Source organism: Mastigoproctus giganteus, chromosome 1 (assembly GCF_048544385.1).
Source record: "Mastigoproctus giganteus isolate SK-2022 chromosome 1, ASM4854438v1, whole genome shotgun sequence".
In the NCBI taxonomy this organism is placed as follows: Eukaryota; Metazoa; Arthropoda; class Arachnida; order Uropygi; family Thelyphonidae; genus Mastigoproctus; species Mastigoproctus giganteus.
In genome coordinates this window covers 257,055,855-257,078,115 of record NC_143575.1, presented here as the reverse complement: position 1 = coordinate 257,078,115, position 22,261 = coordinate 257,055,855, and the positions used below count along the sequence as shown (strand labels likewise).

At 39.1% G+C, this 22,261-nt stretch overlaps 1 protein-coding gene across 4 annotated transcripts in view; it reads left to right on the top strand.

The window, feature by feature from the left end:
* Positions 1-22,261, top strand: part of LOC150091807 (uncharacterized) — a 167,689-nt gene that overhangs the window by 43,516 nt on the left and 101,912 nt on the right. For 2 of the 4 annotated variants that reach the window (XM_090377064.1, XM_090377054.1), the window contains exon 1: positions 6,644-7,139. The exons of 1 other annotated variant lie outside the window; for it this stretch is intronic. The gene's annotated coding sequence lies outside the window, so the exon portion shown is untranslated. Of the gene's footprint in view, positions 1-6,250; positions 6,305-6,643; positions 7,140-22,261 lie in introns of those variants that run through there. One more of the 4 variants, XM_090377072.1, reaches the window with a different exon arrangement.

Here is a 22,261-nt window from a genome sequence, read left to right as displayed (position 1 = left end):
TCCCTGCATCCAGTTCTTTTGTGACTACATCATAGTATCCAATCAAATTGGTCAGGCAAGACCTGCCCTTAACAAAACCATGCTGCGTCTGAGCTATAACTGAATTCTTGTCTAGATGATCCTGCAGTGCTTCTTTAACCAGTGCCTCCATTAATTTACCTGGAACAGAAGTTAAACTAACAGGTCTATAATTACTTGTGTCAGCCTTTGATCCTCCTTTGTGAATTGGGGTTACATTTGCACATCTCCAGTCTATGGGTACTTCCCCTGAGTCCAAAGAAGTTCTCATAATTATGGCTAGGGGTTTGCATACTTCCTTTGCTGCCTCCTTTAATATAACTGGATAGATCCCATCCACCCCAGGTGCCTTTTTTATGTTTATCCTCAACAATCTCTCCTCCACTTTCCTCTCGGTTATTACAAAATCATCCAGCTCACTGCCAATGTTTACTTTACCTACATCATTCTCCTTCCTGAATAACTCCTCATGCGTGAATGTAGATGCAAAATACTCGTTTAGATTGTTAGCCACCTGAGCAGGATCCTCAACTGTTGAACCATCAATATCCAGTGGACCAATCTGATTCATCCCTTTCCTTCTCGAGTTCAAGTATGTAAAGAACTCCTTTCTGTTTTTCTTTGCATCCTTTGCCAAGGATTTTTCGTAGTCTGCCTTTGCCTGCCTAATCTCCTTTGTGACTTGGTTACAGACCAACTTATATCTATCATAGGCTTCCATGTCACCCATTAATTTGTATGTATCCCATGCATTTTTCTTCTCTGCCACATGTCTCATTAGTCCATCTCACAACCATTTAGGCCTAAACCTTGAACAATATTTCTTAGTTGGTATGTAAAGCCTGGTAGCCACCAAGATTAGTTCCTTGAATGCTTCCCATTTTGAGTTTGCTGTTGGTAACATCATCAGTTGGTCGCACTGTATAGAATTTAAATACTGTCTCAGACCATCATAGTCGCCTTTACGAAAACAAAAGCCCTTCCCTTTACCTCTGATGGTAGTTACCTCCTTGAGTAAATCCCACTTCAACACACTGTGATCACTGCCACCTAGTGGTTCATTTATCTGCAGGTTCTTAATGCATGAAGAATCACTGCTGATAATCAGATCAAGAGTATTGCTCCCTCTTGTTGCCTCACGAACATGCTGATGTAGAAAACAATCATCCAATAAATCCACAAAACCTTGCTAGTGTGCGAGTGACCAACCCACAAATTCCAGTCAATATCTGGGAAATTAAAATCCCCCATTATAAGACTCTCTGATTTACTGGCCCACTCTATTTCCTTGTACAATATATTATTATACTCATCAGAGTCATTAGGCCTATAGCACACTCCTACTCTCAATTTTGATTTCCCTATGCTTATGTCACACCAAACTGACTCGACACTGCCCTGTCCATCGATGTCAACTGGCTTCACTTCCTTTGACTTTATGTGTTTCTTAATTAATAGCATAACCCCTCCTCCCCTCCTGTCCTGTCTATCCTTTCTATATACATTGTATTCCCCAAATTCCAGTTCCGCATTACTTATATCTGTGTGACACCATGTCTCTGATATCCCAACAATATCTGCCTTTGATGTTTTGAGCAATACCTCAAATTCATCAAATTTATTTACCAAACTCCTAGCATTGGTGTACACGCAGGTATACATGCACCTGTTTCTATTCTTAGCTACCCTAACACAACCCATGTGTTTACTTGTAACGCAATGACTACCAGCAGTCTCTGAAATATCCTGCATCTTGTTTTTCAGACTTCTGCTCATTTGAATAGAAGCAGTGCAAGAATCACTTCCACCTCTGCCAGTGGCTACTGTTAATCTATTAGTCCTTGTATCCCCCCCAACCTGGATCCTTCCACTTGTTCAGATTACCAACCTACGGGGACATAAGTTCAAATTAAGAAAGGACAGATGTAGAATAGATGTGCGGAAATTTGCCTTTAGCCAGCGGGTGGTTAATTGCTGGAACAAACTTCCATCTGTCGTTGTAGAAGTTGATAGGTTAAATAAATTTAAGGAGGAACTGGACAGGCATTTGGAGGGAATGGTGTGATTTTTTTTTTTTTTTTTTTGGCTGATGCTGCATAAGCTCCTACACTTGCTTTCTTGCATCATGTGCCACTACTACTACTACTACTACTACTACTACTTGGTCTCAGGCGATTATTGCACGGGTTTCTCTCCTGGAAACCCGGGTTTTTCATCCAGAAAACAAGCAAATCGACCACAAAACAGGCACAATATATACGAATCGATATGGCCTAAGTCGCTGATCCTCGTGAAACCCTTCAACGACCTCATCTCACAGAACATCGAATGGAGAGTACCACTTGAGGTATTCAAGTTGTTATTCGCGCTTTCAGAGTTCAACATTATAGAGGAAATAATCCCTGAAGTATATAATACCCGTTTAAAAAGAGAGAAAAAAAAGCTTAAAGTTTGACGTTTATACTTCATTTACTACCAACTGATACTCCTTATATATTAAATTCACGCTCAGTAGCTATTCAAATACACTAGTTGACAAGAGTTGAAATAAGGTCAAATTATTTATTACTTGCCCTTAATAGAAACTACTGAAATTGTTCACATTGATCAAGTAACTAATGTAAATGCAAATGAGTACATGTGACGATCGTTCTGATATTTAAAAATAGATGGTAATAAAGCCATCTGATTTAGTGCAAAATCAAACTATATGACTTTACTGTGACCCAGATTCCATACAGGTGATATATTGCGGTGGAGAGCTATTGGCAGAATGAAAGCCGGCTAATCACAATTTTTCTTTTTGCATCAATGCAACTAAAGTGTCATATTGTGTCTATAAATTACCTATGTTCTATGATCGGTTTGATTCATAAAAAGCCCAAGTTTACTGGAAGAAACTATTCAACCCTTGTTCGCGACTAACTGATTCTATCATAGTGTGGAAAAGCCCATAAAGTTTCTTCTCTCTATATTGGGATTTGAGCCTAGGCCTTTTCCACACGATATGTATGGAATTGACAGCGATCGTAACCACTATGCTATCTGCGAAGGCCATCAATCATAGTAGAAGTAGCATGGGTCCTTAATGGTCGCCCAAATTCGATTTTAGAGACACAGCCAAGTGAGAAATATCCCAACGATCTGCCCCAAGGTTGACCAAGAGTAACGACACCAGCAGATGACCAATATTTTATTGGTCATCTGCTGGTGACATTGCAGCTTTATTTTACATTGCAACATCCTCAAGATGGAAAATCTGTCCTTATATGGGTAGCACAGTTGGTATTATCATTGTCCTCCACACTGGATGGAAAAGACCCGAGTTCGAATCTTGTCAATGATGCGAGGATATTTTGAGTCTTTTTCAAGCGTGACTGAGTTAGTCGGTTTCAGGCGAGATTAGCATGCCTTTTTTTCCTGGAAAGCTGATTTTTCGTCCAGCAAACAGCAAATCGACCATAGAACAAACTCAAATTACAGACATATTATATACGGCGCAATATGGCCTATTGTGCCGTATATAATATGTACAGATACTGATGTGCCTAAACTCCTACAAAAACTAACCAACCAACGGAATATCTCAATTCGAACTATGTCCATGGGCTGCAAGGCGCCTCCGTAGCCAGATGGGTAGGAGCAGCAGTGCGTAGCACACGCTTCTTGATTAGACCGGGGTTCGAGCCCGTGACCACCAAATACGGAGGATGCGGAAAGGTCAGGGAATGACCACCGCATATCCCCGGAGCAATATGGCCTTAGTTGCTAATGCTCCTAAAAACAGAATAACAACAACAAGAATGGGCTGCAAAAGAAAAGATCTGTATGCAAAAATTATCCTTGATTTGTGTTCCTTTTATTTTACGTCGCCGCAAGAACATCCCATTTAAGCCGATTTGATCCAACAGCGATGAATCGCAACAAAGGAAGTGGTCTGATGGTTTCATCAGACCACTAACTACGCAGGTATAACGTGCAATGCATTTAGCGAGTTTCACATCTTCGAGATAAAAATTGTGACTGATGTGTTAAATGTCAAAGTAATTAAGGCTATGAGCGGAGAGTATACTGTATTAATTGTGTCTTTATTCGGTTTTCTGGAAAAAAAGCTCTTATTCCAGGAAGAAATATCATGCAACCCTCGACTGAGGCCGACTAACACCGCCACTTTGTGAAAAAGCCCATAAATATTCCTCCATCATTGTCAGGATTAAAACTCGGCCTTTTTCACGGTGTGGGGGAACGGTGATTACTAGTACTGTCCTATTTGTAAGGGTTCTGATATGAGCTGTAGGAAAGAAATTCTTGGATCTTTTTAGTGAGGTAGTAGGCCCCAGTTATTTCTAATGAAGACTAATTCAAAGAGTGCCATTGCATTATTCAAAGAGTGCCATTGGTTGACGACTTTCTTCAGAATGAGGCTGTCCCTCAAATGGAGTGGCCACCGAGATCTCCAAACCAGAATCCCGTTGAGTGTGTATAGATCGCGGGAAAAACAAATTTCGAATTAGCTTTTCGCAGACTCCTACAAAAGTACGCACTGGTGTCCTAAAAGATTGTGTCTCATTACCATCAGGACTCTTAAACACTCTTATAAACAACATGAGAACTGCAGTGGGTTGTTTTTGGATGTCAGTGTTAATTATACAGTAACATTTATTAAGGTCCACAATCCCCTTTGCTGGATGCGATTTTCAGGTATGCTTCAGTTAATACGCTTATTTTCGAAATGACATGTTTTACCTTACTTTTAGTTCACATAAGTTCATACACGGTACTGCTGTGTCATAAATCAAGTTTTTAAATTCATTTAAAAGTAAAAGAATTAGAAGAAAACTAAAAATCACAGAAGTAAAAGGAACAAGAGTGTAAAAAACTGTAATGTAGAAGGAAAGGAATAGCTGAAAATCTGTCTTTTGTAAATATGTACTGAAAGAAAAAACAATTGCAAACATTAATTTATTTGAAAATTATCCTGAAGTATAAAATTGTATAAACAAGAAATTGTGAGTATTTATGATCTACCCTCGTAGCCTTTACGGCTGTACCAGGGTGATTTGTAATGATCAGATGAATAAATAAAATAATGCACTTCCGTACCAAACATTACTCACTTTTTTTCAAATATTTTGAGTACAATAACAAGTGTGGCCTATTTTATAATTTTTGGACTTCATAGGCTTGGATAACAGCTTGAACACACTATGGCAAGGATGTCACAAAATTAAGAAATATATCCGGAGGTATGGTGTGGAATGTTATCAGTAATCCTTCAATTTCACTGTGGCCAGCGTGAATTCATTGCTTACAGCCTTAAACAACACCTCACAGACGCTTGATAGTGTTTATATCTCAGGAGTGGGTAGGCCAAGGAGGAAGGTAATCTTGTAGTATTCTGCATTGCCTTTTTGAAAGATGACATCCGTTAGGGAACAAAAGAAATATTCTCTTACCAAAAACGTGCTTGGACTTTCCTTATTTTTATTCCTATGTGATTTTTCACAGTCACTGGCCTCTTAGCACTCATTAAATGTTCCACCGTTCCCCTCAATCTTGCATTTTCCATCACGTCACTGCTGTTGACTCGTTTTCCTGTTCAAGTTGCCAACTAGTATTTAATAATTTAATTTTCTCTTTATACTCCTGACCACAACACGGTCAGAGGAGTACACAAGGTACAGAGAATACGAGAAACAGCAACGTATTTAGCAGTCACGGGCTTGAACCCCCATTCACTCAAAGCACGTGTACTTATGCACACTTTTACCTGACCACTCGGCTACGACTTCGCAACAACAGCTGCTGAATAGACAACTAGACGTTCTGCTTCGGTGAGAGAGACGCCTCTACTTCCCTGGCACCAACTACTCTGGAACTTATGGCTTTCTCCCATGCTTATTACATTATCTCCCATTACATTATGTGAATTTTCCGTATTGTGTAAGAACACGCACACATCCATTCTTTTAATTATTTGTTATGTAACTCGATTTTCATGTTATCTAATTTGTATTACTGCAAATTTAAAAAAATTAAATAAGCAGATTTGACCCCATAATTTTATTATTTTATTAACAGTTATTGTTAAAATCATGTTATTTATTTATTATTTTATTTTTTATTTACTATTTTATTTACATTATTTATTTATTTATATTATATATAAATAGTTATTGTTCAAATTATATTATTTATTGTTATATTATTATTATTTATTATATTTTAACAGTTATTGGTAAAAGCAGCCGCTAGGAGGTGTTAAAAATAAGCAGAAGATTATTCAGTAAGCATATAGTGATTTAGGGTGTTAATCGTTGTTTTGTGTATATAAGAGTGATGCATGGAAATGCACGGATTAAATTAAGGAAAAATATAGTTTTCAGTGAAGTATTTTATCATTTTATTAATTATTTAATGTAGGAAGTATATTTAAGTTCAGTTTTGTTAAAAAAAAAAAAAAAGTGCGTGGTTAATGGATATTCGCATGCCTTTGCGCACTTGCACAGAAACTCATCACGTTGTTTTTCCTCTGCTTGTGCCTGTCGTCTGCCAAGAGAGCTTCACAAATTTATGCTGTTACATCCCCCGCGGTCGAATGGAGCAGTCTGTCTAGCTAGGGACGGCTACAGCGAAAGCGGCCATAACATCGCAACAGCGCTTAGTATTGATAGCGAATCATTCCGGTAGAGATGGGTGGGAGTGGCAGCTATCAGACTGATGCACTCTTGTGCTTTTATCACAGTCCCTTAGGAACCTTGGCTCTTACATCAGTAAGGGAGCGAAGGAGGAGGAAGTAACTAAACGCACACCTGCTGTCATCGAACGACGCGATGCAACTGTGTCAAAGGTGCTTTTAGCGAGGTGACGCGAACTGTAAGGGCATCTTACTGGGGAAGCCGATTCCTTGCGGCTTTACAGTAGAGCTAGTTGCTTCGAAGGAGAAGTATCCTCTCCACTCTTCCATGACTTGAAAAGTTGTTGTAACCAGTTAACCCTAACGTGCTGTCGGTTGGTTACTAGGATATACCAACCACACCTAGGTGGGGAAAGTGTAGCCTCGCGAATAGAGGCAGAACAGCTGGTATCACCCACAGACATAATGGGAAGACTTTTTGAAGGTACGTTTTTAAACATTTTTTGTTGCCGTTTTGGTTAAATTGCAGATCACTGAATGGATATTTGTGCTAAGCAAGACATTTTTTTTAACTGTAAAGTTTGTACAATTTTTTTATGTTCTTTTATTTAGTGTTAAAGGAGAACACGTGAACATGGATTCTAGAATTTTGCGTTGTAACTTTACAAAGTGCAGGGGTCGTGGCACCCTGTGCAATTTGCCTAGTGTGAGATCTGTATTTTTCGTTATTTTGTTTTTATATGCAATATTTAGCTGTAGAAAATAATTATACCAGAGTATCCGTTTTTCTGTGTCCAACAAACTGTAAAAATCCATTTTTACTTTATTTATGTATTATTGTAATTTTGATAGAATTTTAAGTTTAATATTTAAAAATATAAATTAGGGTTTCTTTTATATTGTGTAAACAAAAGCTGAGAACTTTCTCCTGTGTCCATATTATCGAAGTTTGCATTGTTTTCTTCGCCATATAACTTTTGATCGTTTATTTATTTATATTTTATTTATTTAAGTGTATGGGAAAAACACCTACTTGGCAAAGTAATATATAAAATAATATATAATAAAAACAGGAAGCGGAAATAAAGGAGTAACATAAAAATTAGATAAATAATAAAATATAAAACGTGGGAAAGCAGATCAAGTGTGAGCCATTACGCGTTTATTATTAATGTTTCAAGCAACCATTGATATAGATCTGACTACTTGTTAAAGTACTGGTTAAAGCAGATTGGGATAGTTGGTTATACCAAGGCAGTTCAGGCCACGAAGCTTCAGGGTGTCGTGTGTTTTAAGGCCAGTTTATGTGGATGGAAAATGGCACTCATCTGCGTAAGAGCTTCGAACTCGGTTCCACTTGTTTCGCTAAAGTTCCTCGTGTGATCGATAGAACTCGAACCTGTTCTTTTTCAAGTGGGTGTGCTTCATACACTTAATAAAAACCTTTATTTGACTTGGTGCATACCATGACAAATAAAGGGGTATTTTTCTTTTGTAATTAAAATAATCTTTGCTACTTCGTGCATATATGCCACGTCTGTTTGGATTCTTTTAACTACGTTGTCATGCTATTTATGTTCTCTTTTAATAACAGGTGTCGCTGCTGTTTCTCTTCAAGATAATTATTATAATATTATTTAAAAATTATGAATTTTTTCATATTAATGGTTAGAAATCACATTATTTAGCCACATTTTTTATTCGAAGATAGCATTATATTACGATACGGTATTTTTGATTTTAGATATTTATTGTAGGATACATTTTTCTGAAGTAATTAGCAATGGCCACATGGTGCAAGGAAGCCAAAAAAAAAAAAAAAATATATTCTATAAAGTATTTTGAATTAACTTGTTTAATACTTCATTACCCTTTTACATAGACTAAATTTAAAGCTAAGCTTTTATTGAAAAAGTTCGTATTATTATTATTATTAAAAAATTATTGAAATTATTTATTAAATCAATATATCATAAATCATTGTACAAATTTTAATTTTCAGTTTATAAAAAATGCTCAGAATAACATGTATTTTAATGACCAAATCTGTTAAATCAGACATTTCAATAGTAATGCAACTGTATACGTAGAACAGTAATGGGGGAGGGGAACTTATAATATAGCGGCGGCCATATTGTTTCAAGCTGGATCAAAATCGAAATACCTTCGTCTTGATACGTCCTAGCGTTTCTTCGTATCGCAAATTTTAGTTTGGGTCCGATTGTAAGCAAATGCATTCTAAATAGCTGGCTTCTATAATTTAAGTTGTAATTGCTTTAACCTATAAAATTTATTATTAATAAGGGATTTTGTGTGTTTGGGGGGGGGGGGTCTCTGTTGTGTATATTCTCTTACAAGGATACTTCGCTCGAAAAAAAAAAAATCAGCATTTTGTGCTGTATCGTTTAAAATTAATTGGGTAGCTTGTGAAAAAAAGTTATAGAAACCCAATGAAACTTCGATATTTACATTATCGAGGTGATGGACATAAAAGTATATTCAATAAATTTGTCCATCTACCTTGGTAGAAATAATATTTAAAATATCAGTTTATCGTTTGGCATTAAGTGCTTTTTTACTGAATCATCATGTATAATAGCGTATTTTTCTCCCTCTCATGGCTGTAATTAGCTGGTCTCATGCTGAGATTTAGGTTTTCTGCCTCCCGATTTTTTTTTTTTTTTTTTTTTTTGTGCTTACGTGCAAGTCGTTCTGAAAATATATGCAATTTACAGACACTATATACTGACATCTCATGCATACCTGCTAAGTTTTCTGGATTTGGAAATGTATAGTTTACAAGAAGTTTACTTTTCTTCCAGATTTTAGTGAAGTTTGATGGGTGTTTTTTAAATAGATTCATGAGTTATTTTTCCAATATAGATCTAACGAGTTAATCGATATGGGCTTCAGAGTCGCTGTTAGATGGCTCTGCTCAACTTTACTGTGGAGTATGTTTATGGCGAGAAACATTTCTAAAATTTTATGTTACCTTTTCGGATTATTTACTCATGAAAGAGATGCTAGAAACTTGCACCTTAGCCCAGAATTGAATTTTTTTTTTTTTTTTGCGTTTTTTTTTTAAAGTGTGTAGAATGTCAGAAACCAGCTCTATAAAAAAATAATTTCAATATAGAGCGAAGTTCAGACCCATATTATTTCAGCTCTTGCCCAGTCGAATATAGTGTGGATGTAAATTGGGCTTGGCTAAGAAAAGTTCGTGGAGTTTATATGTATTGAATACTTAAAAATTTTTTTTGCTTTCTCCTTATCCTTCACAGAAATGCAGAATGAAAACTTGTCAGAAAGAACAGAACGGATTTCAGATCATTTATATCAAATAAGTTATCCTAAGTGCAGGTTTGAAGTAGATTTTGATCTCCTTTGGCTGAAAATTCTTTTTGAGCCAAAGGCGATCAAAAAGCCAAATCTTTCAAGTTCAAATTGCTCCTCTTGCTCAGCAGATCACTCGAAAATCTGACTTTCTATTTTGAAACTCGACTTTCTTCAGTCTAACTTTCCAATCAGTGAAGTAATTTTCCTTGACGATTTTATTAATTACAATGCCAGCTGCTTCAATTTCCTGCTATACAAACCCAGCTGGCAGAGATGCTGAGGATTTTGCTATTATAGTAGTAACGATTATATGTTAGAGCGTCCTCCACTGCAGGTCGGCACGCTGTGTGCCACTGGCTTGGAGAAGTTTGGGTTCTATGACTGGAGGAATTTCTAAAGCTCTCTTTTAATCGCGGTTGTAGTTAGCCGATCTCAGGCTGACAGGGTTGGGTTCTCCCCTTGAGGTATTCGATTTTTCAGCCTTGCTCAACATGCAGATCGGTTTGTGAACACACATTTTACTTCTACAAACAGCTAAATATATGGGCAAAAGCTTGATTGCCGTTAATAATAATTGTCTACAAAGATGCCATACTATTCTCTCGACTTCCGCCCCCCCAGCCATTCTTGATCGTTTCTTCCCCAACAACCCTTCGAAGAATACAGTATAGTTAGTTGCTTTCTGTTTGTTCAATCAAAAATTTGTAGTGATCTCTTCTTCAACTGAACCTCTGTCCTATTATCATTCTCTCCTTTGTATTATGGTTTATACAACGGACACTTTCGTGGTGGTTTGTATGTTAGGCATGACCACTAAAATTATTCTTATGCGGATGAAATCCTTTATTGCTCATTTTACCCTAAACTATTTTTCGTGCTTTTTCTAAGCCATGGTTTTTCAAAAATATGTAAAGCTCTTCAACATAAGATTATAGCACATCGCCATTGGCTTTTATCCAAATCGCCAGTTTAATTTTATGTCTAGACTAAAATTTGCAACAACAAGTTATTAATAAATCCAAACTAGTTTTTAAAGACAGAGAATAGGAAACTAGCTTCTTGTGAAATGCTATTTGGGCCTTCTAGTATCTTGCCAAAGCTATTGACCGAAATTTTAGTCCATCCATACTTTAATCTCTGTTACATCTTGATGGCTGTGCATTTGCATCTAAAGATGAATTGACTTTAACGCTTGCATTGATGATCTTGGTTAATCTTCTCCCCCTCCACCCATTCCCAACACATTCCAATCAATTCCCTCTTCGGTTTTCCGACAGAAAGACTAAAGAATCTTAAAATCTTGATACTAAGAAGTCTAGTGGTCCAGATAACATTTCTCCCCTTTTCGTTAAAACCTGTCAACAAGAGTTAGCTCGAGAGTTGACTCATGTTGACACGAGAGTCATAAACAAGAGTCAACTCGAGAGTTGACTCTTGTTTATGTCACATTTTTACACTTTCGTTTGCGACTGGTGAATTTCTTCTGTATGAAAATTTACTTACATCCAGCCAATTCCTAAAAAGGAATTGGCTGTATTTATGGACCTCTTACGTAATGGATAAATCCATAAATCACCAACTGTTAAACTATTTTGAAACCTACCAGCTGAGCAACGATCGCCAATACAGATGCAGTCGGTATCGATCCACTGGTGAGGTCTTGACTTAAGTTACTCATCTTTGGATAAATTTTTGAGAAACGCAACTAGTTGCACTCGACATTTCTGGGACTTTTAAAGTGTGTGGCAAAAAGGCCTTCTAAACAAGTTCCATTTTATGGTCCTTCACGGTAACACGTGGTTATGATCACCGTTCTCCCACACTGGCGGTGAAAGGCCTGAGTTCGAATCTCATCAGTGATTCCAGGAATTTTTATGGGCTTTTATGCACCATGTACGAATTAGTCAGTCTCAGGCGAGGGTTGCATGTTTTTTCTTCGAGAAAATCGACCGAAGAATACATAGGCAGTATAACAGACACTGTATACTGACCCTTCATAGCCTTAATTGCTTTGCCGCTTAATATACACTGCCCTACCATTAATATCCGGACACCCCTCCATGGATGGGGAAATAGGTCCTGTGCATGCAACACGTCACAGAACCTGCTATAAATATGCACACTCGGTTTCGACCAGACAATTGCAAAAGTGGGCATACAAGAGACACGTTCAACAGAATTACCTCAGCAAATTCTAGACGCCGATTAACATGGTGTAAGGAGCGCGAATCCTGGAGTAGAGCAGTGGAAAACAGTCCTATGGACAGACTAGTCGAGGTTCGCACTCTACCGGTTTGATGGCCGTTACTGGGTGTGGCGAATGCCAGGGGAACAGTTCTTTCCTGATTGTGAAGTTTGCTGGAGCTAGTGTCAGGATATGGGGCTGCTTTTCATGGTTTGGCTTGGGCCCATTAGTCGTTATCGACAAAACCATGAATGCTTGCAATACCAGTACAACCTGGACAATTATGCACTTCCAACATTATGGCAATACTTCGGGGAAGGCTCATACCTGTATCAGCAAGACAACGCGCCATGCCATACTGCTCGGGTCGTAACAGAGTGGTTTGAGGACATAGGTGTGGAAAAGTTGGAGTGGTGCTGATCTGAACTCTCTCGAACATCTTTGGGATGTATTGGATCGTCGGGAACGTGCACGTCGAGATGGCCCAAAGAACAAGCCGAACTGGTGGCTGCGTTAAAGGTCGAGTGGAGGAACATATCGCCTGACATTTATAAAAAGCTGGTTGAGAGTATGCAGCGAAGATTGAAGGCCGTCATAAAAGCACAAAATATTAAATGACACAATAAAAACTCTTTTTTTTTTTTTTTTTTTGTCTAAAGGCAGGTGTCCGAATATTAATGGTAGGGCGGTGTACATTTAATCACTTAATACCCATATTATGGTCTGCCATCTGTTTTTTGCAGTTCGATCCAATTTCTGATCGCTCACTACATATGGCCCTCGCGTGTAGCACAGTTGGTATAACTATCGTCCTCCTCACACCGGGTGGAAAATACCTGAGTTCGTATCCCGTCAATGACACGAGGAATTTTTACGGATCTTTTTCGCAACGTGGCTGAGTTAGTCGGTCTCGGGCGAGGGTAGTATGGTTTTCCTCCCGAAAACTCGGCTTTTTCGTGAAGAAAATCGACCACAGAATATACGAAATTTACAGACATATAAAAAAAAACCAATCAACCTTCACGTGTGATAGCAAAATCTGTGTCTTCTAGAACTTCTCAAATAATGCCATAATCTTCCCAATTTTCTGTTATTTTACACATTCTTTTCCTTCGGTATATTAATGACCGTCCAATAAATGGATATCCTGTCCACTAGTTTTCTGATGACAGTACACTACGTTCAACTTTCCAATTCGACAATAAATAAAACTTTAGTGTATTTTTGTTTTTACGCTCTACAAGTTTTTTTCCCTGCAGGCTATTTCCAAAAAGGCGAAAGGCATTACATAGCTATATGCTTTAGTGCCTACTGTAAAACAGTCCAACCCGAATCTTTTACCAGGCTATGGAGATGTAAACTGGGCGTTGTACGAAAAGTATTTAATTGATAATCTGGAAAGTGTCCAAATCAAACCCTTTTTTTGGATTTGATTTGGACGCAAGCAGCTCGTAATCTGCATGTCCTTTTCGAAGCGTAGACAGTCCTCCATTACGGGATTTATTTCATTTTTAAAATGGTATACAACCTGGTTGATGCGCCATCATTTTTTGTTTTGTCTGCCCTTTGTAGTTCTGCGGTACCGACATTGATCACAAGACATTCTATTTACCGTGCAGCAGAAACATAAAAGGTTCTTAGACGCGTTCATTTTCTTGACTTCATTAATGCATATGCTACTAATATTTTTCTCCCGAGAACTTTTTAAGAAGACGAATAAGGAAATATTAAAGTTGATAATTAGCAGAGTGTACGAACTGGATGATAGTTTGGATTCCAACCGGAATATTTAACATCACCGAGCTTGCCTGTTTAGTTTTTCATGTCCGTTTTGTGTCTATAGAAGTGTACGTTCACAGGTCGATTTGCAGATTGTGCGGGCTGAAAAACCCTTCTTCCATCTCCTGAGACGCTAACTATATAGCCTTTATTAAAGAGAACTCTAATATGAATTGTAGTTTAATCTATTAAAAAATTAATGGCTAGTGCAATATATACAAAATGAATGAATACTGAGATATTTTATACAACAGTACCTTGCGAGACGGGAACCTAATCCAACAATTCCCATAAGCCCTTAACTTTGTCCATCGTGGACTTTCTGTTCGCGGACTTCAGGAATATAGCCATCATCACAATTAGCGAGATCCAGACCGTATCCAAGTCTAGACCGTATCCGTATCCAGGTTACCCAAACAGAAAAAGCAGTTTTACAACGTATGCACTTTACGAAACGCTGACGCCTCATGGCCTAATTGTCCTTGGCGCTAAACCAAAACAGTCGAACAACCCTTTGGCATCTTTCCAACCTGTGCGCCTGTACTTTAAAGATACGTGAACTGACAAAGTGTTTTGTGTACCTGAATCAGACTAATTTGAATTCTGGGATATAACGAATACACTATCATTCCAACACCTGAAGTGTTGGTATGATAGTGTATTCGTTACCAGAGCGCAGTTTCACTCTTTAAAGGTCAATTGATTTTCGCCATTTCACACGAGTATTTTCGATTCCTGCCTGTTTTCATAATTTATGACTAAAGTCCAAAGTCATAAATTATGAAGGCGGTAAGTAGGAATTCGTTTCAGTACACTAAACTGTGCAGTTTGAAGATTATCTGTGCATTCAATTTCTTGGTCTTTTAATTTTCATTACTTCACGAAATTCGAGAATATATAAATAATGAAAAATGGAAATCGAGTTAATTGTTTGATAGTCCATTAAACTTTCAGCTAAATTGTTCAGTAATAGGACATAAAAAATCATGATTAAAATTATGCAAAGTATAATACAGATACGTGTATATGGTGTAATCAAAAAGTTCGGATTGGAGTGAAACGATGAAACTACCGACTATTCAGATTGATCTCCTTCAAAGTAGGCTCCTTGACACTGTGTACACCGATTTCCAACGCTTGTGCAACGTCTGGAAGCATTTCTAATATGCTTCTTTTTGGCCTGTGTACATTCTAAATTTCTTCAGTCGCTGCTAATTTTTTTTTTTTTTTAAAATCATTGATTTCATCATTGATTTTTGTCGGTTGAAGGGCGGCTAGAGCGAGGATCATCTTCAAAGGATAAGCGTCACTCTTTTGAACTTTGTGAATCACTGAAAAGTTTTCGAGCTACATGTAGCAACCTCTAAGAAAGCTGTTTTTAATGTTGTGTGGGTTTTTGTTATTTTGCTACTGTTAAAAGCATACGAATCATTTTGATTCGGATGCTTAACTTCGGATCCACTGAACTGATGGGCCATCCGTCCATCTCTAAATGGATGGCCCATCATTTCAGTGCCCAGCTTTCTATCGTAGCTTGTGGTACTATCCTGTAGTATCGTCCTAATCATAGTGGGCTGCGATAGGACGCTTGGTACTGAACTAGGCTTTGTAGAATTTGCCTTCAACCACTTAAATTGTTAGGAAAATCCATATTACAATGGAGGAGTTTAGTAAAAGCGTTAAAATTGTTGACATTTGATTGCCAAGTGAAGTATAATCCTGACTGCTGTGACATTTATGTACCATAATGCTCAGTTTAAAACTTATAACGGTAAATGAAAGGAAAGATAGCCCAGCTTTTTTCAAAGGGGTAGGTAGGAGTAGTATCTCTTTATTGTAGATTGACCTACTTTTAGCGGAACTACAGGTATTTTTTTTTTTTTTAGCTAACGAAAGGAGTTCACAAAGTAATAGGACTGATGCTCCCCTCCCACACCATCAAATGGTTAGAAACGTCACGTGCAGAAGCTTGGACCTCTGTCACGTGATGTGCGTAATTGCGATGTCACAATGTTTTTTACGCGTCAATTCGGTGCCGAAGGAGCGACATCGCTTTGAAATTTGAGCAACGAGCTGCCATTATTGTGCTCACTTGGATAAAACAGGTACTGAAACACATTAGCGTGCACTTTTGACAAGTTTGCTGCCAAAGTTTGCTAATTGTACAATGTAGGGAGGATGGCAAACATCAGTAACTAAGTTTTTGCCGCTTCATTAAAATCTAGATTGATTACATTTGGTCTGAAAAAGTTTTTGTTACCTGAATGACTAGGGGAGGGTTTGTAAAGAATTATTGCTGTGGAAAAAAAAAAGGGATGTTGAGTTGTGGAGGTCAGAGAACGGTTATCAATGTTTACTCCTGTTCAAGGGGTGATATTTATTTTTAAAATCCTACTTCGCAGAATGATCCACTTACAACGTACGCCATAAAGAGAGAAAAATATTGACATTAAGTAGTACATACCCTCACTGGTTGTTGTTGTATCAGAGTTTTAGGAGCATCAGCGACTAAGGCCATATTGCTCCGTATATATTGTCTGTAAATTGTGTGTGTTCTGTGGCCGATTTTCTGTTTGCTGGACGAAAAACCCAAGTTTCCGGGATAAAAAACCATGCTACCCTCGCTTGAGATTAAGTAGTACATACTTTTAACGTTGTGAAAAAAGCCCATAAAAATTCTCCACGTCATCGACGGGATTCAAACTCAGGTCTTTTCCACCCGGTGTGGGGAGGACAGGTGCTACCCACGAGGGCACCTTCATTGGCCAAAAAATTAGAAAGTTGTATTGAATATATACTAGGGTCACTTTATGTCCGAATTACAAGCCGTGCACATCATGGAATGGATTCTACCAAGTGTCTGAAGGAGTCTAGCTGCAGATTTGGCTATTTTTCGATCAATATTTGTCAGCTGGTGTATTTTGATAGATAAAGAAAACTGGGAAGCCAAACTGACCTTTCCAGCATATTCCGCACATTCTCAATTGGAATGAGATCTGAATAATTTGCCGGTCAGGCGGTAATGTTGGAAATCTTGCCAATGTTCCTTAAACATATACAATTTTTGCGCAGTGGATAGTTGCGTTATCGTTATTAAAGAAGTAATCGCAATCTGGGTAAAAATGAAAAATTGGCACGGTTGGTCCGATACGATAGGACGATATTCATTACAGGTAACACGACCTTCTAATGGTATGATTGTACCCAATCCATACAAACAGAACATATCCCATTCACGATTCCACCTTCAGCCGCTTGATTGGTGGAAACAAGACAGTGGATGCATGTCTTTATGATTTTCACGCCATGTTTTCACCTTACTATTGGTGCCAAAAAAAAAAGGGGGTAAAACGAATCGAAACTCTTCATACCACTACCACTTATCTTTTTCCAATGTTTCACGGTCCAGTCCAGTCTTGACGACAACAATCCAGTCAATCTCTTTATTTTTTTAAGGAAAGAAGTGGTTTTCGTATAGACACGACTACCAAATTCCACATTATTTAACTACCGTCGCATAGTTCCGATCGAAATGGACCTTTTTGAAAATTTCAGTCATTTGTTGCACACTAGACCTTATATTCGGATGCACAATTCTCATTAAATTCCTGCAGTCTCTTTTTAGGAGTACCAGTTTCTTCCCTTAGTACCAGTTTGAATAGAGAGATTGAATATATGAAGAATAATATGTGAAAGATGAGAAATGCATATTATGAGTAGGGTCCCATTAGTTTTTTTTTAAATATATATTAACGATATTGATATAGAGATTTTAATATTTAAATTTGTTTATGCAAAGACCAGTAATGGTTAATGGCAGTAATCAAGTTACTCTACTTCAGTAAGACTTGGATAAATTACGAGTGGTTTCCGAAAAATAAGGTAACACATTTTTTTTCTTAATAATGGTGAAAGGGAATGGTGAAAGGGAATGAGATGAAACGCGGTGGACAAATATACCCGTTAATAACGTTCAAAAAGACCGCCAGTGCAGTATTGCGGTATTGTCGCCTCACAGCAGATTCCAGTTGCTAAATTGCAGCTACCGTGCGAGTGTGGTCCAAAACAGGTGTTCGTGAAGTTATTCGCTTTTTGCAAGCAAAAGGATCTTCACCAAGTGACATTCACCGTGAACTGGTTGCTGTGTATGGTGAAAAGGTGATGACAAAGAAGCAACTTTACTGTGCAACGTTGGAAAAACTGAAAGCCAACATTCGACGCAAACGACGAGGACTCCTAACAAGCGGCGTGATTTTATTGCACGACAACGCAACTCCACACACTGCCCACACCACTCGTGAGTGGTTGCGCCGTAATCGTTGGGAAATTCTGTCACATAACCCTTACAGCTCAGCCTTAGAGCATTGAGACTTCCATTTGTTCGGCACCCTGGAAAAAGATCTTTCAGGAAAGCATTTCACCACGGATGAAGAAGTTTATCAGGCGGTGCGATGTTGGTTACTGCCTGTGGGCACAGACTTCTTCAGTACTGGTATTGATAAACTGATCCATCGTTTGGACAAGTGCATCAATAAAACTAGAGACTTTGTGGAGAAGTATTGCATGTTCATTTCTTTCTTGGTGTGTAATATCAACTTCATATTATTAAACATCATCGAGAGAAAAAAATGTGTTACCTTACTTTTGGAAACCCCTCGTATGTAGAATAGGCTGAAAAATGACAATTGAGGTTTTAGTATTGTCAAATGTTAATTATTAACAACGATAAACTATATTTGGGTAGCAGCAATCACGGAATAACATTTGGGTGGTGCCGAACTCAGGGTAGTTGAAAAGGAAAAAGACCTAGGGATAGTTCTACAGTGCAACATGAAGTTCTCTGAGCAGTGCAGACAGGCTGCTAGAACAGCTCATGGTGGATTCTGTCAGTAATATAGCCGAACTTTTCCATCAGGGATAAGTAGTAATAGTAGTAGAGTTTTAGGAGCATTAGCGACTAAGGCCATATTGCTCCGTATGTACTGTCTGTTAAATTACGTCTGTTCTGTGATCGATTTTCTGTTTGCTGGACGAAAACTCAGTTTCCGGGAGGGAAAGCCATACTACCCTCGCCTGAAACCGGCTAACTCAGCCCCGTTGTGAAAAAGGCCCATAAAATTCCTCACGTCATCGACGGGACTCGAACTCGGGTCTTTTTCTCCCAGTGTGGGGGAGGACGCGATTCTACCAACTGTGCCACCCACGAGGACAGCAGGGATGAAGAGGTGATTGTCCCATCTAAAAAACAATAGTTAGACTACGTTTGGAATACTGTATACAGATTTGGAAACTTCATTTTATGAATGATGCAGATCTGTTGGAAAATGAGCAGAGAAGAACCACAAGATTAGTTGTGAAAATTCGTGCTTACCAGCCTAATAAAAAATATATATATGTATATACAGGGTTGTTAAAATTAAAGTATCCCAATGTAGAGGGCTCTGGAGCGAGTTCTAAGGCTCGTACTGAAGAGAAATTTGGGCAACCGGTACAATAAAGAATGCGCTCGCCATTTATTGGGGAAAAAATTAGTTACAAAATTTGTCACTGTATGGTGCTTAACTATCTTATTTACGATTATGCAAATAACGTAAGTTATTTGCATAATCGTAAGTTATTGCCACAGCGCCACTACTCAGCTCTACTGTACTGTATAAAAGCAAAGCAGTCTCTTCAAAATCATACAGTAGATGGTTGCCTGCACTACAGCAGCAATGCCAACAACGTTGCAGGAAAAGGCTTTGTTAGTGAAGCTGTACTATCAGAACGGCAGAAATTGCAGCTGCGGCTATCAGAGAATTCCGGCGTCAGAAGGTGTGGACCTATGACTGTTTGTGCTGTCCGCAAAATGATTGCGAAATTTGAAGCGACTGGACATCTTGGTATTCAACCAGATAGAGGTCGAAAACGAGTGGATTTATCGAGTCAGTCTCCATGTGGTAGCGCAAGTGTGCCAGCTGTTTCTCGTGAAGTGGACATGCCGTATTCCACTGTAAGGTTAGTAATGCGTCAGGTGTTGCGGCACTATCCTTACAAGATGCACATGCTACAGCAGCTAAAGCATGGTGATGCAGATATTCATTTCACATACGCACTTCAGTTTCTGGCGCAAATGACAGTGGATATCACTTGGCCATGGAACATCCTTTGGAGTGATGAAGCCCACTTCTGCTTAAATGGACAAGTGAATAGGCACAACTGTCGCATTTGGGAAACAGAAAACCCTCGAGTTATCCAAGAGGTCCCGTTGCATTCTCCAAAAGTGACAGTGTGGTGTGGATTTACGGCCACATTCATGACTGGGCCATATTTTTTTTTGAACAGGTAACACCGACTGGACCCCGCACCTGTTCCGTCACTGGACAGCGATATTATGAAATGGCAAATTTCGCAATACCAGAGCTGCAATAACGTGGGTGCCTTCAGGATATCATATTCATGCAAGATGATGCGCCACCCCACATCCACCGTTGTGTCCAAAGATTGCTAAGACAACACTTTACAGACGAACGGGTCATCAGCCGTTGTTTCCAGACATCATGGCCACCCCGATCACCGGACCTCACTCCATGAGACTTCTGGTTGTGGGGTTTTTTGAAGAATCAGGTGAATCGGGAAGGATGTCAAACTCTGGCAGATCTGAAGGACAGCATTAGACGTCATGTGCTGGCTATTCCAGTTTAGGTGTTACGTTCTGCTGTAGAAAATGCTGTTCTTCGAATGGAAACTGTTGTTGACCAAAATGGAGGACACATTGAACAATTGTAGCGCTGTTCAAGTGATTTGTATTGCGACAGCGTCATATAGTGACAAATTTTGTAAATAATTTATTTTTCCAATAAATGGCGAACGCATTCTTTATTGTACCTGTTGTCCAAATTTCTTTTCAGTTCGAGCCTTACAACTCGCTCCAGAGCCCTCTGCATAAGGTGTAAGGTATATTGATGTCATGCGGCACCAGGGGTTTCCCCCATCTCCGCGTTGCTTTCATTGTGGGTGTACCAGTTTGCTGGGAATGCCGGAGATTTAAAAGTGTGTGGGTATTGTACATGTGTAATGTCGTGTACCGTTGTTCATCTGGTCATTTAGCCGCTGGGCCCCTGCTGGAGCCCAACGTTGCCCCCTTTCGCCCCGTGGAGGCAGACCAGGAACCCAGTAGACTTAGTTACTCTGGCAGGTCCTGCCGCTTAGTTTCCTGAGATTTCGGCGGCTAGGACCTTTAAAAAAAAAAAAAAAAAAAATCAAATCATAATATGTATGTATATGCACATGTATATACTCATTTCACTTGTCTGCATACACCATATGTTGTATTCCTATACACACCGCTGGGGGGTTTGATATTACATAGATGGATAGGCCGAGACTGGGCGAAGATTATTTTGAGTGTTGTTAAATTTAGTGTGTGGGGCTTTCGCATTGTATATAGATAGAGTAGGAGGGGAGACAGAAGACTGGGGGGGGGTAAAGATAGAAATATGGGAGCGATAGAGAAGATGCCCCCAGTTGGTCAGTGAGGCATGCCCATGCCTCACCAGAGAGGAAAGGGGGAAGGGGGTTCGGCGAGGGGAGACAAGGAGTCTCTGCCCCGCCGTGGTAGGGTTGGAAAGGAATCGAGTCAGGTGCTCGATTCTGGTCCCCAACGAGTCTTGATGGCAGTGAAGCTGCATGGTTCAGGTCCATGTGGCCCTTTCGCAGATTCAGGGTTCAGTCAGTCGCGGAGTTGTAGGCCATGTCCTTTTATTCTCATTGGAGGTATGGAATTTTTTGTGGGAATAGTAGCTTGTCCCATTTAGTTTCCAGTTGTGTTGTTATTTGCGTGTTGGGCCAGTGTGGCTCGGCGTCTGTTAAACAGTTTCCGTGCAAATTCGGTGAATGCCATATATGGTCCTTTATCATCCAGAATGAATTGCCCCTGATCCTTGGGTGAATGTTGTAGTCTTGTCACCAGCTGGCAGCGGATGTCGTCGTATTGGTAGCAGTCATACATTAGGTGCGACCAAGTTTCTGGAACGCCACAAGTGCAATTTGGGTTTTCAATTATTCCCAGAGTTGTTAGTTTGGCGTTTAAGGCACCATGTTACCAACCTAAATTACCAGGTTGGTAATTTAGGTTGGAATCTATGTATATTTAGAAAGAATTTATTTGTTATCCGACCTTTAATGGAGACATCCCATCGTGCCTGCCACGCCTGCAGCAAGTGGGTCTGGAGTCTTCTTTTTTCCGCAATGCGGTTATTTCCTGGATCTCCGTTGAAGTCAAGGTGTGTACAAGCATTGCCTTTAGCGAGCTCATGGAGGATGCC